Source organism: Meriones unguiculatus, chromosome 3 (genome assembly GCF_030254825.1).
Source record: "Meriones unguiculatus strain TT.TT164.6M chromosome 3, Bangor_MerUng_6.1, whole genome shotgun sequence".
In the NCBI taxonomy this organism is placed as follows: Eukaryota; Metazoa; Chordata; class Mammalia; order Rodentia; family Muridae; genus Meriones; species Meriones unguiculatus.
In genome coordinates this window covers 1,983,123-2,004,830 of record NC_083351.1, presented here as the reverse complement: position 1 = coordinate 2,004,830, position 21,708 = coordinate 1,983,123, and the positions used below count along the sequence as shown (strand labels likewise).

Sequence of the window (21,708 nt, the reverse complement as noted above, 5' to 3'; positions counted from 1 at the left end):
GACAGAACTCAAACTGTCAGCGTTGGCAGCACACAGCCTTACCCACTGAGCATTCTCACTGGCCCTGGAACTGTAGATTTTTATGAAGAACTGAGTTTTTCTAGAGAGAGGACATGCATCCCATGATGTGACGAGAGGCACAGAAAGTCCAGGATCGGCAGAGGAAGATCTTAGGCTGAGTAACTCAAGGCCACAGTGTCTGCTGATGGCAGAAGCACCAACGGTGCCCAGAGGAGCACTGGCCTTGCCTGGCCCATCATGCCAGAAGCTCTGGCAGCAGCCAGGTCCAGGCTTGGGCATGGCTGGGATATGGGGTGCCTCTGGCCCTGCCCTAGCTCTGCCTCCACCTCCATCAACGTCTCAGACAGGCTCTCCCCTTTGTTGAGCCTCAGCACCTTCTGCACCCCAAGGAGCCCCAGCAAGCCTGTGAGTCAGGGGTACATCAGCCAGGCCTGTAGACCCAGGATACCTGGAGGAGAATAAGGCTCTAAGAGGAAAGAATGCACCCAGATAGCGTACCTTCATGGAAACAAGGACAACACAGCTGTTCTCAGAAATGGCCACTCTGAACTGCAGTCATGCCCCACGGGGTATTTGCATCTGCGGGGAACAGTCCCATTGTCACAGCTGTGAGGCAGAGGGTGCTCTCAACCTCCACGGAGAGAGCCAAGCAATGCTAAAGCTCCCGGAAGAACCACTAGATGCACACAACAGCCTGGCCGGGCTCCCCCAACCAGTTCAGAGATGAATAAGCCAATGTCCCAAGCGGCAATGTTTGAGACCCAAGGGACCTGCCCAATTGACTCGACATACCGGCTAGGGTCTGAGCTGAAGCGGGTTTGCCGGTGACTTCCTCCATCCTCCAGCCCCTGAGAAACTCTCCGACTCTGCCATTACCTCACTCTGCCCATTCTATCTGGTCTCAACTTTCCAGCAAGAGCTTCCACCCTTTTGAACCTTCTGTCTGGTCCCCACATGTTTCCAGGCCCGTCCTTCTCCCAAGCTTCCCCTCCTTGTCCCCTGAACCACGGCCCTGGATGCTGGATACGTGCCACTCCATGTTTGGCTCTCCAGCCTTTTCTCCCATCACCGTCCTTAGAAGCCAGAGGCAGCTGCTCAAGAAAGCTTGGCCAACTCTGAGAATAAGCCTTTTCCCCCACCCCCTTCCATACCCCCACTGGGGTTGGGGACAAAGACACCACCTGGCCACACAGAACACCTCAATCAGACCGGATGGGGCACCTCTCCCTTGCTAGCCTCACCCCCATCCCCTCCTACCCCTGCTCAGCCCCAGCATCTCTAGATGCCCATAGTCATCCTGAGCCTGCTCTGGAGGGGTACCCCATCTGTAGGGATGCACCCCCTCCCACCTTCGGACCTGAAACCCAACCTCCCTTATGGAAACTCTAAAGCAAGGCTGTCCACAGACACAGGAGAGGCAGAGCCTTCAGCAACAGGCCACTTTGCCTCCTGCGTGTGGCAGCAGTCCTCTCTGTTCAGGTCAGCAGGGAAACCCCCAGAGAAACATCCTGCCTGGAATATCCCTGTCATGGTATGTCTACATGATGTCATCATTAATGCGGTTTGCCTTCCCATCTAGTAATTTGTTTAGGCAAACCGGGGATTGAAACAGAAGTACCTAGTAATTTAGTGGGGACCCTAGGAGAGGTGCTCGGGGGCCCATTTCAGTCACTGTTGGCCTTTCCTCTAGGGGACATGAAAGATCACAGCACACATGAGATCAGGCTCAGGGACATGACCAGGAAGGATCCCTCCTGAAATGCAGTGGCATAGCCAAAAGACTCAGGAAGTCCAGAACCTGGGGCCTGTTTTCATGCCACACTGTGGCCTCAGTGCCAGGAGCTTGCTTCTGTCAAGCCGACTCTAGCAGAGGAGGCTGGTCAGAGGCTAGAGTCCCACCTGATACAGGCAGAAGTACTTCTCTCCTTAGGGCCAGTGGGGCAACCATCTTGGTCCTGTTCCAGCTGGAAGTGAGCTGAAGCCCTGACATGCGGCTCCCTAGCCAGGTGAGGCTGGTGATGTCCAGATGCTGCCCTCTCCTCAGGCTGGGGGAGCCAAACACTGGTGAGGGAAGGCAAATACAGCCGCTCCATGTGGGGCGGATGTTTGATGCATGGTATGAAGCAGCTGCCTTCTCTTGCCTGGAGTGAGGCCACCAGTAGGTAGGGGAATTGGGGCTGGAGGAAGCCTAGCCCTCATCCCTCAGGCCACCCAAGGTTCCCCCCCACTTCTTGAAGGAGACAACAGTTGGTCAAACCCCCATCCATGCCAAGTCACCTGGCACCCCGTGGACACTCAGACAAGCCCAAAGGAAATGAATACTGCAGCATGCTGACCCACCCCTGACCCAAGACAGCAGGAACCCCTCCAAGTACAGAGAATAAGTGTGCCCGGCTTCTTTTTGATTAACAGCCACAAAGGGGCCGGGTCACTCACTCAGGACACATACTTAGCGCCTAGCTCTTGACACCTGCACTCTGCACGCATCTCCCTGGAGCCGACAGTGCTTCCAGTACCCATTCCCGCCTTCCCAGAGAAAGTCCTGTTTTCAAGGCCGTGCCCACATGCAGGCACCAAGGATCCCCCTATCCTCTGCTGACCTGCTCAGCCTTCCTCTGCCTCATTTTCCCCACCCACATGTTGGGATCATGTGGGACATGTGGCATCCAGCCCCATCATCGCCTACCCTGACTTTCAGCCCTGCTAGCCACACGAGCCGGGTCCCTTCCTGCTCTGTCCATACTGCCTACCTCTGCCACTCTCCAGCTGTGTGAACCTGGGCGGGTGACATGGCCACCCCAAGCCTCTGTGCCCTGACCTGTGAAGGGACAATAGAGCATTGTCATGCCCACCCCCACGGGATGAAGTAAGAGGATGACCATGGAGCAACAGCACTGGGCAGGCGCTGAATGCACAGCAGAGACCCAGCTCTGTTAGCTTCCGGGTCACGGTGGAAGAGACGAGGTCAGGTCCTATCGTAAGGGAAAGGCGGGGTGAGAAACAACACCTGTGCACAGAGAGAGACGGGACATTGGTCCGGCCTCTGCCCCCATCACGGCACCCCCCAGTCTCAGCCCTCTTTGATAGGGGTCTCAAGCCTGCTAAGCACCACCTCATTCTCGGGATGTCTCAAAAAGCAATGATTCCCACTGTATGGAAGAGGTGAGTCAGGGATAACCTGGTTACCCGGAGGCAGAATGGATGATGCCTGTGACGATGCCAACGGCTGGGTGCTGGGGAGAAGGACCAGGGAGCCTGGACAGGATAGGTAGATTTGGAGGGTGGGCACCAGCGGTGTGACCGGGCTGATGGAGTGAGTGCTCCTAAGGGGCAGGGGATGAGTGCAGCAGTTCACGGGAGCCTGCTGACCACCAGGTACCAACAGTGCAGCCGAGCAGACCTCTCCTGGCCGTGTGCAGCAGCAATGGAGAAGAGGAGCTTCCGAGGGAGAGCAGGCGGGAAGAAGCGAGTGTCAAGACTGGCTCAAGCCAACAACGATGGAGTGGACAGAGGACTCAGGTCTACTGGCCACTGAGGACAGAGTGGGGCTCAGCTGACAGTTAGGAGAGACAGGAGCCTGCAGCAGGGTCTGCCTAGACGCTGAGTACACAGGTGGCCAGAACAGGGCTCAGCAGGGTGGGCGCCCTCCTCCTGGGAAGCCTCAGGTCTTCCACACAAAGCCTACTCCAGGCCAGAGCCGCTGAGTGCAGAGGTCTGAGGTCACCGAGCCAGGCCTGGACAGAGGCAGGTAGAGCAAGTGTGGACAGTGATGGGGACACGGGCAGAAACGGAGCCTAAAGCGTGCATCCTGACCCTCAGACCGAGGGACTGACCATCATCAAGACCTTCAACAGTCAGGGTGCCCACCTCTTCCTGTATGTGGAGCCCGTATCCTCTAGTCTTTCTAGGCTGTCACACCTTCCTTGCACAAATGGTCTGTGGAAAGCTTTTGGGAGATTCCTGGACAAGGCTGTTACTAAGGACCCAGGGTGGAATAGAGTCCTGTGTCTGCAATTCAGTAACCTGTGGGTCCTCATGGCCCAGCTTCTATTTGATTTTGGATTTGGAAAATGGCTTCTTGCAGGCACTCTCTGTCCCACTCACCTCTCCAACTGGCCTTTAACCTGGTAGAGCCAGATGCCAAACACGTCAGAACCCCCTTGTCCTCAGCCCTAGGGCTGTGAGGACAGGCTCTGTGCTGCCTGGTAGCAGAATCCTACTGGTCCTCTTAGGACCAAGAACGGCTGCAGAGCCTCACCCCCAGGGTCTTTGGACAAGCCCTGCCCCCCCCCCAAGTGTCATGGCATCTGCTGCACGGATAGAACCCAGGTTTGGATACAATGCAGAGGACAGACCTGTGTACTTTGCTCACTGAGTGCACAGCACAAAATTAGTCCTAATGAACAGACATTGGTGGAAGAATCAGTCAATTAGTGTGATCAAGTGGCCTTGAAGGTCAGGGAAGGTTGAGTGAACCCCAGGAGTGAGCTATTAGGGTTTAAGCCTCACCACTTGCACCCCAAGACTAGAAGGCTCCTATAGGGGCTGGGTGAGCTGGCTTAGCAGGGAAAGGCACCTGCTGCCAAGCGTGGCTTGAGTTTAATCTCCGGGATGTATTCACATGCCTTTATATATATTTACTAGATAAATAGATAGATAGACAGACAGACAGACAGACAGACAGACAGATAGCAACTGTATCCTCATTTGGGCTTTGGTCTGTTGGGAATTCCGAGTTTAGGACCAAGTACTGGCTTTGTGTGGCACAGCAGAGCCCCGAGTCCTCCTGTGTGCCCTGTTAGCATTCACTGTAGGCACGAGACCATCATAATGCAAGTCTCATGCTATGAGGGCCTCATGACTACAGTGCATGCTAACAGGGCCAGCAACCGATAACCAGTAAGAGATCAACTTAGAGAGACTCCAAGACAACTAGCCATGGTGACACATGGCTGCAATCTCAGCACTGGGGAGACTGAGGCAGGAGGATCAGAGCTCAAGACCAGCCTGGAGTATACAGTGGATTCTAGGCCAGCTTAAGCTACAAAACAAGACCCTGACTTTAAAAACTGGGGGCAAACAGCTCTCTCATGTAAAATTCCAGCCATCTGGGCTCCAGGGCCAAGGGTAGGGCCTGCTGAGATGATAATGATAAAATTCGGAGGGCTTGGCCCGTACACTCCCTGGCACCCACTCTCTCACCCCCGTGTGCACACTGGCTCACACACACATACGACCCCCGGCTCTGCCCACTCTCTCACCCCCATGTGCACACTGAATCACACACACATACGACCCCCGGCTCTGCCCACTCTCTCACCCCCATGTGCACACTGGCTCACACACACATACGACCCCCGGCTCTGCCCACTCTCTCACCCCCATGTGCACACTGGCTCACACACACATACGACCCCCGGCTCTGCCCACTCTCTCACCCCCATGTGCACACTGGCTCACACACACATACAACCCCCGGCTCTGCCCACTCTCTCACCCCCATGTGCACACTGGCTCACGCACACATACGACCCCCGGCTCTGCCCACTCTCTCACCCCCGTGTGCACACTGGCTCACACACACATACGACCCCCGGCTCTGCCCACTCTCTCACCCCCGTGTGCACACTGGCTCACACACACATACGACCCCCGGCTCTGCCCACTCTCTCACCCCCGTGTGCACACTGGCTCACACACACATACGACCCCCGGCTCTGCCCACTCTCTCACCCCCGTGTGCACACTGGCTCACACACACATACGACCCCCGGCTCTGCCCACTCTCTCACCCCCGTGTGCACACTGGCTCACACACACATACAACCCCCGGCTCTGCCCACTCTCTCACCCCCGTGTGCACACTGGCTCACACACACATACGACCCCCGGCTCTGCCCACTCTCTCACCCCCATGTGCACACTGGCTCACACACACACACTGAGTTGTTCACATGCTTATTCACATATGCTCTGGCCTTGGTGCAACAATTTCCATAGGATTTTCTGCACCTCACCCTGCCAGGACCCCGTATAATTTGCCTGTCCTAGGACATTCACACCTGTTCACAGCAAATAAACAAGTGGACAACAGCAGGAGCAGGGCCTGTCCAGGCCCTGTCTCCACACTTCGGCCAGCATGTTAGGATCAGGAAGCCCAAGCCAGGCCCAGGCTGAAAGAGGCTCGGAGGTTAGGTGGTAAAGCGGGAGCTAGGGAGAGCCAGTCAGTTCTGGGCAGTGGCAGCGTCCTATAGGGACTAACCGTGGCCTCAGGGGGTCCGGGTAGATGTTTGGTGTCTCTTGGGCAGTGGTTAAAGAGAAATTCAGGTGGCTCAACGGAATGAGGCTGTGGAGATGCCAGAATCCCTTCCAGCTCCATCTTGGTCTGCCATAGCACAGGGTCACAGGGAGAGCCCGTAGACCCCTCAGAACAGATGACTTCCCAAAGCACCGTGCCGCATTGCCTGGCCCCATCAGAACCACAGACAATGCCTCTTCAGACTGGCCTGGCTGCCGGCTTAGCGATGGGGCTTGCCTCCTCACACAGTGCCCTCCTTCCGGGCTACCAGGTGAGAGTTAGTGTGGAGGGGCTTTTGTAACCTGTTTGCACCTGGAGGCTGTTGCCCTGTGGGGAAGGGGGACAGCAGGAGAACCCTGATTTCAGAGCTGAGAGTCAGGCAGAGACCCTGCCTACCTTTGCTGAGCCTGGGCCCTGGCTGGGTCCGTAGACTTGGGTAGAGGTGCTGAAGGCCCCGTGGCTTGCAGGCGGGCAGTGGCAGGGCAGTGGCAGCAGCGTCCCAGTTGCCTAGGTGATGACATTGGAGTTAAGGAAGCTGGGAGGCCTGTGTGGCTAGCTTCAAGCCAGTGGGTGGAGTCTGGCTGGGAGCCCTGGGCCTGGGGACCAGCTACTAGGCTTACAGGCACCTTGCTGGCCTGTGTTCTTGACCCCAGTGACCAACATGGGGACCGTTACCTGGGAAACCTGGGCTTGGGAGGTGAAATCACAGGGGCAGCTCCTGCACCGTCTGCTCGTCCACTGATAGCCCACGCACATAAACTAAACCAGAAGGTGGCACAAAGAGCCCTTCACACCTCGGCCCCATCTCTCTCCTTGCTTAGTCCTCCCCTGAACTACTCGGATAAGTCCTGAGTACCCACCCTTGTCAACCACACAGACCTGTGTGGGCAGCAGCTAAGAGCCCATCTTTTAAATGTTAGGAATGATGCTTTTGTCCTTTCATACCCAGACTGAACTCCAGTTGGTGTGGCCCCAGGATGCTGAGCAGCCAGAGTGCCAAATTCGGAATTTCTCCCCCGTGTTCTTAACTGCAGGTGAAAGGACCCCGGGGCACCCTCGCTTTCCACCTGCTGAAATACACATTATATGAGGAAACCATCATGTGCCATTCAGGCTTTGCAAACGTAGACTCTGGGAGTGAGGAGGCCTCCTTCTCTCCCCGAAACCCTTTGCCTTTGTCCAGGTCGGGCCCCTGACTCTGTAACAGGAAAAACAGCACACACCCAAGAACATCAAAAACATTGCCCTTGCTGGAACGCGGTGGTGCACACCCTTAACCTCAGCACTCAGGAGGCAGAGGCAGGCTGACCTCTGTGAGTCTGAGGCCAGCCTGATCCACATAGCGAGTTCCAGACCATCCAGGGTTGCATGGTGACCTCTAGAAGGCAAACCGTTTCCAACAGACATTGCTATTGCTCATCTTATGAGATAAAAGTGAGACACCATCAAGTCAGAAGCTCACAACATCCAGTGGAGACATATGAAGTAGCCCGATTGATAGAGCAAAGGCAACATCATCAAATTTGGGGCTTATAAACACCCAGCGGAAGTCGGCTTGGGAAGCTGAGGCAGCTGGTGGCAGTTCCGGGGCTTGCTCTCTGTGAATGAGTTTCCAGGCCTGAACTTCCCATTCCACTGAGGCATTTTTAAGATTAAAAAAAAAAAACAATAATTATAAGTATCTGCGCATTGGTATGTGAGTGTGGACGCAGGTCCTCTTGGAGGCTGTGAGTGGCAGTTCCTCTGGAACCCGAGTTGCAGGTGGTTTTGAGCTGTTCAGTGTAAGTACTGGAAACCAAACTTGGGTCCCTTTAAAGAACAGTCTGAACTCTTAGTGGCTCAGCCATCTCTCCAGTGCCCACTGCAGACATTTTTATATCGTCGAATTTCCCCTGATGCTCATGAGGGAACCTGCCCTGTTCATACCTAACCATTACAGGGAGAGTGACCTTTAAAGGCAGAAAGATGGTAGAGCAAAGGTATAAAGAAAGTAAGTAAAGAGGGGAAATATTGTGGGTGGAAAGGTTTAGGTAAAGAGGGAGGGAAGGAGATTGGGAAATTGAGGTTGTGAGATGGGGAGGATTAGCAGGATAAAGGGAATAGAAAAACAAAACAAAACAAAACATTTGGAGATGGGTGTCACGGCCCACGCCTGTAATCCCAGCATTCAGGGAGATAGAGGCAGGTGGATCTCTATGAGTTTGAGGCCATCCTGATCTAGAAAGTGAGTCCAGGGCAGCTAAGGCTACACAGAGAAACTGTGTCTCGAACAGAACAGAACAAAACAAACACCATTTGGAAAGTAATATGTGCCCAACTGTGAAACAGTGGCTTAATTGCTGAGGGTAATAACAAGCTTCCCTCTGAACTGATTCAAAACCCAGTCCATAGGGTTGGTACTGAAAGCTTCATAACATGCCAGGCCTGGGGGACTCTCTCTCTCCTTCCTTCCTTCTTTCTCTTTCTTCATCTTCCCCTTTTTAGACATGGGCAAACTATATATCCCTGGTTATCCTAGAACTTGATATATAGACAAGGCTGGCCTCAAACTCACAAAGATCTACCTTCCTCTTCCTCCTGGATGTGAGCAACCATAGCTGGCTAAAGCATCTTCTTTCTTATTTGTTTCATGTCATGCACCCCAATGCCACTTTTCCCCCCAAACATTCGTAACTGCCCTCTGCTCTTGCAACGTCACTCCCCAAAAGAAAATAAAAAACAAAAAAATGAAAGATTTTAAAAATCTCATCTTAGAAGCTGTAGTATATCATAGTGTGTTCCACAGTATACGCTTTTGTCCACACATTTTTCCTTGCAAATGTCTATTGCAGTGAGTCATTGGTCTGGTTCGAGGCCTCTGGCTTCTGCTGCACCATCAATACTGAATCCTCTTGGGTGTCCTGCTGTTGCCCCATGGTGTGGAGATCCTTCGGCTTTGGATCTGCAGGCTGGCCCTTTCAGGCACTGGAACAGCTGGTAAATGAGGTAGATGTTGGGGTGGGCAAACTCAAAGCCCTGGATCTGGGCCTGGCGGTAGCTGAGTTGGTCCACCCACCAGCCTCCGTACCCACACCACCAGGGTGAGTGCTCGAGGACTGTTCTGGCTGGCTTGCCCAATACTGAAGCTGGCAAGGGGCAAAGCCAGGTCTCCTACTCGCACACCCTTGGTCCTGGGTCACTCACACCCATGTCACCAGAGCCAGCTCTACTGTGCTGCCCAGTGGAGGCTGGGGGCTCACTCTCCTGATGTTGTGGTCAGCAAGGGACAGGGCGAGCTCTCCCAACTGCTGCAGGTGGCGAGGGGCAAGGTGGAGAGAGTATCGCTCTGTGCCCACACCACCTCACAGCAGGCGAGTAGTGGGACCGGATCTTCTGCTCTCACACCCTTGGTTTGACAACAGGAGAGCCTTCCATTCCACAGAGGCTGCTGGAGGGTCTGGCTTCCGCACCTCTCAATGACTCCGGGCACCCAGCTCTTCTGAAATACCTGTTTAATCACTGTTTCTGGTGGTACTGGGCCTACTGGGCCGCCTGGTTAATTACCTTGCATGATCAGGATCTCACCTTCCCTGAAGCAGGAGGAAGCGCTCCAGGGGATTAGAATGTGGTTGCCTTAGGGAACAGGTTTCCCAGCTAGCTCAGAGGCGTCCTGAGAGCCCAGTGTGCAGAGTCAGCCCTCAGCCGCTCTGAGCTTCCAATAGAGATACTCGCTCAAGTGGCAACAGCTAGGGCCCCAAAGCCCTAGTGTTAATATTGATTCATTTCTGAGACTGAAGGACTGTCTTGAGTGGGCCCCGTTCCTGCTCAGTAAAACACGAGACGCTTCTTTAAGAGGTCAAAGGCTGCCCTGGATGACAGCCAAGGCCAGGGATGTTGGCAGATGGAGGCCCAGTTAAGACAGCCTGCCCTTCCAACCTGCCTGACACTGTCAGAGCGCTCCTCCTTTGTTGCCTACGACTCTTCAGTCCTGCTGTCAGCTCTCCCAGTAGCCCTGAGAGCATGCAGGAGTCAGAGGGCGTGACAGACAGCTCATGCCCTGGTTGATGCTGCTCATTTGGTGTGAATGGAACTGTCGCACTAATACCGAGTTACTGCCGCTGTCTCTGTCTCCTGTGAGGAAACTGAGGGATCGATGTACGTAACGCATAGTTCATGACTGAAATGATGTCCACCTTACCTGCCTGACAGACGTTCACTGAGCTTCCCTGCAGCATCCACTTTCACTCTTTTCAGCGATCCACAGACAGCGGACCTGGCTCCCCCAAGCATGGTTTTGGCAAAACCACTGTGCCTTTCAGCACATTTGATTGTGTCCTCTCTGATGTCTTCACACGGTTAAAGGGAGTGGCCTCAGAGAAGTGGCCCTGCTTGCTTGCTGATGTTTCTGATGGTCCCTCGAAGGGCAGACCCAAGACTGCCCCCCTCCACCCACTGCAAGACCTATTCCACCCACACCTGAACAATGAGCAAAGAGTATCCTTGGAGGACCGTGGGCTTTTGTGTTCTGCCTTCTGCTGTGGTAGCCTCTGGGGACCTCCAAGAGGCCTGCACTTCACAGGATTAAAACTGCAGCTTCAAACTGATATCATGGAATGGCAAAGGCAGAGCTTATAAAGTATGAATTCTCTAGCCCCAGAACAGGACCTAGTATACAACAGGCACTCAATAAAAAGCAAGAGATAAATGTTTTCATATTCGTTTTGTGGGTGAGTGAATGGATGTACAGGTGGATGGATGGACAGATGGATGGACATACAGGACGGGGTGGGATGGATGAATGGATGGATGGATGGAATGAACAAATGGGTGGATTCATAGGTGGACAGATAGATAAATGACTAGAGAGAGGACAGATTGATGGGAGGTAGGTAGATGGATGGATAAATGGACAGGATGGGTGGGCAGACAAAGTCTTAAGTAAAATACATTTTCCCCACTTCATAGTCCCTTTGTGCATTTAGAAATTCAGGACGCTCGTAAGCCAGCGGCTTGTCCCCACTCTGGCAAAGCTGGCTGGGGTGTGTTTAGCCTCTTGGTGGAACTGTAATATATAGTTCAAGTATCGCCTGCGTTTATGTTGGACTGGTAGACTTGGAGACAGCTGCAAAACTCAATTCTCCTTTGTAGCACAGAATTACTGCTCAGTGTGAGTTTTGATCCAAGTAAGAACCATGGTGATCAAGACAGCACAAGGTAATAATTATATGATAAGGTTCATCCTAAGAATAAAGACTTAATAAACTTAAAAGCATGCATGGCTCAAATACTATGCTACTTGTGTATAAATTAGTATTTTATAGAAACTATTAACTCTTGAGCAGCCTAGATGCCGACCAGGGCTTGGGAGTGAGTCCAGTAACCCAGAGTTAATCTGGTCTACAGAGCATCACTGTGGCCAGGGGAAGAGGACAATGAGGCCATTCAGAGTCCCCACAAGCCCTGCAGAAACCCGACACCTTGCCGAGATGCCGGGAGAAGCCCTGGAGAGCACTCATCAGCACCCCTTGCCCTCCGAAGAGCTCTGGCCGATTTCACTACTAGCTTCTCATGTGAGAGACACTTCCCCTTATCTGATGACATCAGGGCTTGAAAAGTTCAGCACCCTCTTGCTCATTCAAAAGTGGGACGCCCCCACCATAACTTTATTACCTTCTGACATATGAGGGTTTTTTTTTTTAAATAAAATTACATCAGGTAGTACATATATAGGCTTGGCTCAAGATTCAAAGAATTCAAAAGCACTAGATAGATAGAGCCATGGGGAAATAGAATGAGGGGTTGGAGAGATGGCTCAGTGGTCAAGGGCGCAGGTTGCACTTGGGAGCTTGGTTCCCACGCCATACCAGGAAGCTCACAACTGCCTGAAACTTCAGCTTCAAGGGGAATCTGAGCTTCCAGCCTTCACCGGCACCTGCACTCACATGTGCATACCCACACATACACTCATACATATTTGAAAAAAGAAACCGAGGCGTTTATTACAACTGCGAAAAAAAAAAGGCAGTTGGCACATGCAAGTTCTGGTACCTCCAGAAATGACTCAGGGCCAGAGAGTGACACAGCAGCCATGCATGGTGTGGGTTTGCACGCATGAATGAGTCAGATGTGTTTTGCATACACAGTGGCACATTTTACTATCAAGAGCTGACCTTATCTGTAGCTCTTGTCACACTCTGAAACTCACACCTACCCCACGAAGGCTGGGCGACGCTCCTGGAATTACTCAGTCTTCCTGTGGTTACCTCACTATTCTTCTCCCAATCCATCTTTTTCACATTAATCCAATTAGCGCCCTGTTTACCCATGCCTCATTTTTTAATTTGCAGCTTCATTCTGTAAGCTTGGGGACACTTTCACAACTTCATCTCTCCTTCCTCATTACTGCCAAATAATTAGTCAAGGAGGTGTCCCTGATCAAAAATTAAGGGCCCAGAAGCAAGCCGGAGCATGCCTTGTTCCAAAAGAAAGAAGTGACAGGAGGCTGTGGTAATTACAAAGCTTGTTGCTGGTAGTTGACCACAGGGAGACCGAGGATGGTGGTGGCAGGAAGGAGGGGCTGCGTTGTCTACTCCAGGTCTTGCGAATCAAGGGAATGCCCATAACTTACGTGACAATCACTTGCAGAGCCTCCTTCTCTAGCATGAGAGATGAGTCTAGTCTGCGCTGTGGGACCCCATTGGGGCTTCCTAAAAGAATATTATGGGCTGCTTACTGCTCACGTCTGGACAGCTCAGATAACAGGAAGTCCCCGTTGCCACTGGGGAAGTCACCTTCCCTCTGCTGGGACCTCTGTAGAAGTGAGACCCCTCTCTACTGTGAGCCTCCCCCCCACACTGCTGGCTAAGATGCCCTGAAGACCAGCCCTGGCACCTGGGATACTCTCCTCAGTCCCACGAGGGGCTCCCCAAAGGTCAGCTGAGCTGAGGGGTGCCAGGCATGTGCTCGAGCAGGGCAGCCTCCACCTGGACATCACTGGGTGAACCTGGAGGTCTCAAAACCTAAGTCCCTGGGTTTAGCTAAATCCGGAGGTAGACATAGCTAGGAAGTCTAAATCCCAGGATGTAGTTTTGAATGGGAGAGTGGGGTTTCCTCACTCTCTACAAAATGCCCACCGAAAGGTGTCCACCGTGCGTATTGCCCCTACCAGGACAGGCCCTGTGCAGGGATAGCAGGAACCCAAGACAGTTAGCACAGCTTCCCCAGACACCCTCCCAGGCTGGCAGTGGCTCTGAGCAGCAGGTGAGTGATTAAGAGTCCCTGCTGTCCCCATGGGAGGGGCCACAGCTGCCACCCTAAGAAGGGCAGCCCTTCCTAGATACAGCAACCCCGAGCAGCCTGGCACAGCCTGCCCTGTGCATCTCCTGCCCAGGCCCTGCCTACTCCATACCCTGGCCATGGTCGGCAAGAAGATGGGGTGATGGGATGGGTGATGCCCAAGGTGCCTGTGCTGGAGCTGGTTTGCAGAGAAGCTGTGCTAACTGTCCTGGGTTCCTGCTATCCCTGAATCGTTCTCCCAGGGAGTCTAGGGTGTGGTCCATGGTGGCTCAGGAAAGGTCGCTGGAGGGATGCAGCCTTGCCCTCTCCAGAGAGCCTGGTGTGGAGGCTCAGTACATGACGCAGTGGCATCTGAGAAGACAGCAGAACGAGGAAGACTATGCTCTCTGTCCCTCACCTCTTCCCCCTGCAGGAGACCATTGTTGGGGACTTCATGACATTCAAAAGACTGTACAGAAAAGGAAACAGCTGCTTGAATGAAGAGACAGTCCAGAGTGGGAAGATGTCTTTGCTGGCTAAATATTTGGCAGAGGACTGATACTTAGAGACTCAAAGAGAGCAGTTCAGCTCTAGTCAATATTGGCTGCTCTTCCAGGGGAGATGGGTTCAACCCATTGCACCCATACGGTGGCTCACAAACATTTGTAATTCTTGTTCTAGGACCTAAAACTCCCTTCTGGCCTCTATGGGCACCAGACACACATGTGGCACACAGACATATTTGCAGGCAAAACATCCCAACCCATAAAATAATAGAATATACAAAGAACTCAAAAAAACTAAACGCAAGGGCTACAGAGATGCCTCAGCAGTCCAAAGGGCATAGCACGGTTGTGGAGGACCCAGGTTCAATCCCCAGAACCTGCATCAGGTGATTTAAACTGCTGTATGTCCAGCTCCAGGGAGTTTGATATGTTCTGGCCTATTTGGGTTCCTGCATACATGTGTTGCACATAGGTACACGCAGGCACACATACCTGCACACACATAAAACTAAAGCAAATATTTTAAAAACTGAACACACACACTCAAGCAACCTAAGTTTTAAAAATGGGACAATGGAATGAGCAGACAATCCTCAAAAGAGGAAGTGCAAATAGCTAATAAATGTATTTTAAAATGGGAAATCAAGGAAATGCAAACCAAAACTTTACTGAGATTCCATCTCACCAACCATCAGAGAAGGAAAAGCAGCGACTGCTGGTGAGGACGTGGACAGAAGGCCACCTGACAGACTGTAGCAGGCAAGGCAAACTGGTCCAACCAGCACAGAAGTCAGCGTGCAGGCGCAGGGACTTCAGAAACAGACCCACTGTGTAACGACACCACTAGTGACATCCACCCCAGACTCCAGTTAGCACATCAGAGCGATACCTGCATGCCAACACTCACTGTGACAAATATATGCAATGGAAAATATTCAGCCATAAAGGACAAAAGTAGGTCATTTTCATGGAAATGGAAGCAACTGGAGATGATCATGTTAAGTGAATTAAGCCAGTCTCAGCAAGACAAACATCATGTGTTTTCTCTCATATGTGGTCCCTAGATGTTACATATGTACATAGAATCACACACACACACACACACACACACACACACACACACACACACGATGAGAAAGTAGAAGTAAGTTACTGATAGTGGTGAGTCACCATGTGCAAGCCAAGAATTAAACCCCAGCCCTGTTCAAGAGTAGCCAGTAAAAACATTCTGTGCCACTTGGGAAAATGCACAGCAAGGAGCTTTGAAGAAATGCCTATGTGTGCATTCCTGCATCTGCCATCCATGGCTAGGAAGCCAGCGTGAAGCCTCACATTTGCCTACCTCTTTGGGAAGTTAGAATTGCTAAGAGTTCAAATTCTTCAGTCTCTCACCAGTGGAAGCTCGAAGGGAGCCTTCCCTACACAAGAAGAGGAGCGGCATTTTGTGTTAAGGAACTTCAGAGGCAAGGTAAGGGAAGATTGAGGTTCAAGGGAAAGAACTTGTTTAGTTTGAAGGTTAATTTGAAAACAGCTACAGAATAAAGAAAAAAGGATGGAGGGAGAAGGATGGAGGAAGGGTAGATGGGGTAGAGAAAGGACAAGAAGGCAGATGGTGGGGAAGAAGGAAGGGAAGAAAAGTAGGCTTGTGGGGAGGAGGAAGGAAAAACAAAATTAAATTGATGTAGAAGGTTGGGAAGGGATGACAGACAAAGAATTCTGGTTGCTCAAGTTAACTATTGTCAAAGGTGGGTTTGTGCTGATGTGCTAAAGCACCACAACCAAAAGCAACTTGGGGTGGAAAGGGATTATTTCATCTTATAGCTTCGTGTCCATCCTCTGGGGAAGTCGAGGCAGGAGTCAAGGCAGAAACCTGGAGGCAGGAACTGAAGCAGAGGCCGCAGGGGAAGCTGCCTGTGGCCCACTTGCTCTGCCTCCTCACACCACCCAGCACCACCCGCCCAAGAGTGGCACTGCCCCCAATGGGTCACTAATCAATACTATGTCCCACAGGCCAATCTGGTGGAGTCATTCCTTGAATTAAGGTTCCCAAATGACTCTACCCTGTGTGTCAAGGTGACATAAAAACTATCCAGCACTTCTAGAGTTTTCTTTTTTGACTATGTGTTGCAGGCTAGCTTCAAATTCCTAACCTTTCTCTTCCTGTCTCAGCTCCCCTCTTGCTTTAGCCTCCTGAATGCTGGGAATACAGAAATACCCTACATCTCTGGGTTCAAGCTGTCTAAAATTGGATTCATTGTAGAAAAAAAAAATTTTTTTTTGAGAAAAAGTCTCACTATATAGTCCTGACTGACCTGGAGCTTTCTATGTATATGCCAGGCCAGCCTCAAACTCACAAGAGATCTACTTGCCTCTGCTTTCTGAGTGCTGGGATGCCTGACTGAAAACTTTCTTTTCTATAAAAAAAAGTTTTAAAGCTTACTTTTACTATTTTTATGTGTATTTGCACATGTGTGCAGGTACCTGCAGAGGCCAGAAGAGGGCATCAGATATCATGGTGCTGGAGTTACAAGCAGTTGTGAGCCACTAACATGGGTGCTGGCAACTGAACTCCAGTCCTCAGGCAAAGCTGCAAGTACTCATCACCACTGAGCCTTCTTGCCAGCTCCATGTCAAGTGCTTTCCAAATTTCTGCTGAACTTTTGCAGATGGGCCGCATAAAACTCTCTTGAGTTCTTATGTAAGAGGCTGAGAAGCAGCCCCCTGGAAGATCTGAAAAGAACATTTTTTTTGTCCCCTTATTATGAAATACAAATGAATTCTGTCACACTTTCACAGAGCTCAATTACAAATGAAGGATGCTTGGCCTTTATCGGTATATATTTGCATGAATATTTAATTAATTATATGACACCCCAAGAAATCCAACCTCTTTTCTACCAGCCATAATTCTAATTTTCTTTTTTTTGTAAAGATTTGTTTATTTATGTATATAAATGTTTTGCCTGCATGTAGTATGTGTGCCACACACGCACAGACGGCAGAAGAATAAGTGGAGTCACAGGTGCTTGTGAGCTACCATGTGGGTGCAGGGAATTGAACTTAGGGTCTCTGCAGGAGTGGGCAGTGCGCTTAGCCACCACCAGGCCTTCTCCCCAACACCTCTAAGTCTTCTTACACCGTGACGGAAACATCTGCCTTTCATGTCCAGTCGCTACGTGATGCACCCCCAACCTGATGATGAACCACAACTTTAGACCAGTTCTCCAGCCACAGGCGGTCACTTTCCTCACGGCCTCTGCGAGCAGCTGTGATCCGAGTGTTCCTTCTCAAAGAGATTCGAGAAGGACTATTTCTGGTACATGCTTCAAAGTCAGACCCGTTGGACTGGGTAAAAATGTCTAGAATTATAAAGAAAGCTATATACAGCCTAGAGAACCTGGTCAATTAGTCTTTGTAAACAGAACTGAAACCGCCTGACCCATGCTGAAGGGGGAAACGATTGAAATGCTTTATTTCCACAGAGGTAGAACTGCTTATATAAGTAAAAAGGGAGAGAACTGGGGCTCAGTGGGTTAGGACACTTGCCACCAAGGGAGACTTCTTGGGTTCCATCCCTGGAATCCATGTGGTGGAGGAGAGAAGATTGTCCTCTGGCAACCAGATGTGCACTGTGACACACACACACACACACACACCACATACACACACACACACACACACACACCACACACACACACACACACACACACACACACACACACACACACACCACATACACGCAGAGGTGGGGGAATGCATGTTAAAACCCTGGTTGATACCCGGCCTATGAGGGCTTTGTGGCCCCATAGGCAAGGACTGTGACCAACAGAGGGACCAGCAGCCTGAAGGGTATTTGGGGGAATCTCTAGAAGAAGCAGCTCTGCAGATGGATTCCGACTCGGGGACCCTGATCGGCTCGGCTGCCAGCACAGGCTTCTGAGATCTGCTGTGAAAGTCCTTATTTGACTAGCACAGTCTCACTGAGTCTATGCAAATAAGCAGAGCATGTTCAACAAGACTATGTGATTACTTTTGGCAGACATGGGGTGACTTGGGGGACTATTCAATCAGCAAAGTGTGAAGACCAGCGTCCAGATTCCCAGAACTCACATAAAAATAAATAAATAAAAGCAACATCAACAACAAAAAACTGACATTGATACAACAACAACAGGGCTGGAGAGATGGCTCAGTGGTTAAGAATACTTGTTCTTGTAGAGGACCTGTGTTCAGTTCCCAACACCCACACAGGGGTCCACAAATACCTGTAACTCCAGCTCCAGGGCATCTGATGCCTTCTTCTGACCTCCACAGGCACCACCAAGCATGTACACAGTACACAGACATACATGCATGCAAAACACAAGTAAAATAAATGAATAAATATAAATTTAAACAACAGGAAAACAGGCAGAGCAGCAAATGCCTGCAATCCTAGCCCTGGGGAGCAGAGACTAGAGGACATCTGGAGCTCCCTGGCTGCTTAGTCTGAGCCCCAGAGTCAGTGAGAGACCCTGTCTCAAAACAGTAAGGTGGATAGGAACCGAGGAAGACCTTGAACATGGCCTCTGGTTTCCACATGCACACACAGACGTGCATACCTACAGACGCAGGAACATACAGACACCCAAATTGTAGAAAAGAGAAGAGGTGGTGTGACTCCAGAGAAAAGCCCTGTCTCCACAGGAAACCACTGCATCTGGCACCAGCATCTGATCTTCTGCTAAACATCTGTAAACGGGACAGGACCCTGAATCAACTGCTTAGCTCCAGAATGTGGCTACAGCTGCCCAAAGCCATGTTCTAATTTCCTCTCAGGCTTCTGCTTTGGAGTCGGCACGTGAAGAACCCGTCCTTCTCCCTCAAGTCCTCAGGCTGAGGCTGCACCAGGTCAACCCCTCCAGTGCAGGTGCCTCTGCGGCGGCTCATACATCCTTGGTGCCTCGGACTATGAAAGAACTTGAAGGCCTGGCACCCAGAACTCTGCAGCTCTGCTCTCCACACTTCATGCTGTTCTTAGCCTGCTCCAACTGTTAATTCCTGTTTCCTCCTTGGTCTGTGGAAGTCCCTCTTCGGTGGACTGTGATACGACACTGCACCCACCCAAGTCTGTACTGCGAGCCCTCTTTGGACAGTGTCAGATGGACGACGGGTGAGATTGAAGGGTTCACCCAGACCCGGGCTGTGGAAACCAGAAAACGTCACTTTGGTGTACCACTTACTGTAAACCAAATCAACAGAGAACCAGGCGACACAGGCAAAGCCTCTCCCAGCTCCAACTGCCTAAAACAAAATGTGAAACCTCTACTGTGAAGGAAATCTGTATCACAGAGAAAATAAACCTGAGAGAGAGTCGGTACCCAGGACAGCTACTCCAAAATGGCATCCATTCCCTGACAGGATGTCTTAATGGGGAGGAAACTGTTCCTCACCTTTCAGTCTCCCTCATGCTCCAAAGCCTGCCTCTCTCCTGTGGAAGAGACCCTCTAGCCATTGTATGACTGCAAGCAATACAGGCCTTTCATCCCAACACTCAGGAGGCAAAGAATTGTGGGTCTCTGAGAGTCTGAGGCCAGCCTGGTCTACATAGAAAGTTCCAGGCTAGTCAGAGCTACATAGTGAAATGTTGCATATGAAAAATAATTGTACCCCCTGGCAATAGGCAGAGAGACAACTTGGTGGTGGTGGTGTTCTTACATCCGTCAGGGCCAGAGCAGATGGCAGTCCTCTGTTCTTCCTAGCCTGATGCCTGGCTTGGTGGCCAAAGCTGTCTTACGCCTAGGGCACTTAAGAATCAAATCAAATCATATCAAATCAAATGCAGGCAGCACAGTGGTGGGAGGAGGAGGACAGGCAGAAACCTGTGTTCTGCCATGCCATACAGCACAGGTGGGGAGAGATACCAACAGAGCTGGCCCTCCACCCCATGGCACAGGCAGGCCATAGAGGCAGAGAGCCTCGCCTGCCACCATGCAGGAGGAGAAAGAAAGACAGAGACCTGCCATGGCACCCACACATCTGCCCCCTAGAACTCCACACGGGTGAGCCATAGATACCCTGTTGCTGCCACGCCACAGCTGGACCAAGGATGTCACCCAGGGGTACGCCAGTTGTGGGGCCAGCCTGCACTGTGAGCAACCACAGTGTGCGAGTCTGTGGTGGTCACATGGGAGGAAAAGAGGATTGGGGCAGCTTGAGCTTTATAAACAGAGATGAGATGGAGGGTGGAGAGGAGCAGCCCCTTGTGAGTGGCCAGACCCACCACCTGGGACCACAGTGTGGCTCCAGCCCAAGCTGCCTCTGAAGGCCACGTCTGGGTCCGTGGTTATGCAGCGGCAGTGGTTGGTGTCAATGTCTGTAGCTTATAATTCCACTAGAGAACATGAGGGTACCCTGGTAGGTAGGGAACCACATGAATGTCAGGGGCTGTGCAGAACTGGCCATGCCCCTCACGAGTTTGCTCACCCCATCTCTCACCAGCAGCAGGACTCTGGAGAGAGTGGCCCTTCGCCTTGCCCAGGCAGCACAGTAGCCCTGGTGGCAGGGGAGGGGTGCCACCCCAGGGCATGTGTGTGGGAGAGTTGACCCTACTGCTTGTCTGCCCCTGCCATCTGCGGCAGTTGGGGGAACAGGCCTCTGGACCATGAGAGTGGGAGAGCTGGCCCTGCCCCTCACCAGCTGCAGCACTCAGGAGAGCAGGCCCTGCACCTTGCTTGGACAGCACTACAGAGCTCCCCCTGATGGCGGGGTGCAGATGAGCCGGCCCTGAAGGCGAGAGCACAGGACAGCTGGCAGCACCTGGGAGAGCAGCTCCCAAGCTTTGACTGAGCAGCATGGAGGAGTTGGGTTTGGAGGCATGGGTGCGGGTGAACCAGCTTGAGGGCAGGAGAGCAGGAGAGGTGACCCCGCCTCCTGCTGACGGCAGCACTGGGTGGCCTAGATGGAACAGTGCTGGAGAGCTCGCCCGGGTGACGTGGGTAAGGAAGAGCCATCCTGCTGACAAGCTCAGCTACCACCAGGCCCAGGCCCACCCCAAAATCTATATCATCCATGAAGAGTTGGGACCTGTGAAAGGCCAGCCCTGCTGATCCAGAGCTTTAGGACAACAGGCACAGGGCAACAACAGGCTCCAAAATTGATAGCGTCACAGAAACACACACACACACAGTCCACAGACACACACACTCAAAGAGAGAGGATCTTGTGTAGCACAGGGTGACCTGAATTCTTATGCTTCTATCTCAGCCTCGCCAGTGCTGAGATTGTAGGTGTTTGTCCCTACCCATTGTTCTAACATTTCTTTCCTCTCATTCATCTAGGTAATACCCATTACCTAGTCAATACCAATACCAAGTCATGCATCAAGCAAAGAACCCAGGCAAGTGGACTGATGTAGTTTTCTTTCCTCATGGGTCACTGTTTGGGGAACCTGACTCCCCCTGCAAGGCCCAAGGAGTGTCACAGGCACTGTCCCTCTGTGTCCCCCTGCCTCCTCCATAGCCTAGACCCACCTTCAGAGCCCTTGCTCCTTCACTAGCAGGACTGTTTGTTCGTCTGGCCACCCCAGCCTCCGTGATGATGTCCTAGGACACCTTCCCTTGCCTTTTACTTCGTGCTTCTGCTACCCCT

General features: G+C 51.8%; 1 protein-coding gene and 1 non-coding gene across 3 annotated transcripts in view; one reads left to right on the top strand and one right to left on the bottom strand.

The window, feature by feature from the left end:
• The window catches only part of Tp73 (tumor protein p73), a 72,975-nt gene that overhangs the window by 47,598 nt on the left and 3,669 nt on the right, over positions 1-21,708 (bottom strand). The window contains exon 1 of one of the 2 annotated variants that reach the window (XM_060378957.1): positions 6,716-6,828. The exons of the other annotated variant lie outside the window; for it this stretch is intronic. The gene's annotated coding sequence lies outside the window, so the exon portion shown is untranslated. Of the gene's footprint in view, positions 1-6,715; positions 6,829-21,708 lie in introns of those variants that run through there. 2 annotated transcript variants of the gene reach the window in all.
• LOC132653348 (small nucleolar RNA SNORA48) lies at positions 19,727-19,870 on the top strand. Its single transcript, XR_009591115.1, has one exon. It is a non-coding gene; the product is annotated as a small nucleolar RNA SNORA48 (small nucleolar RNA).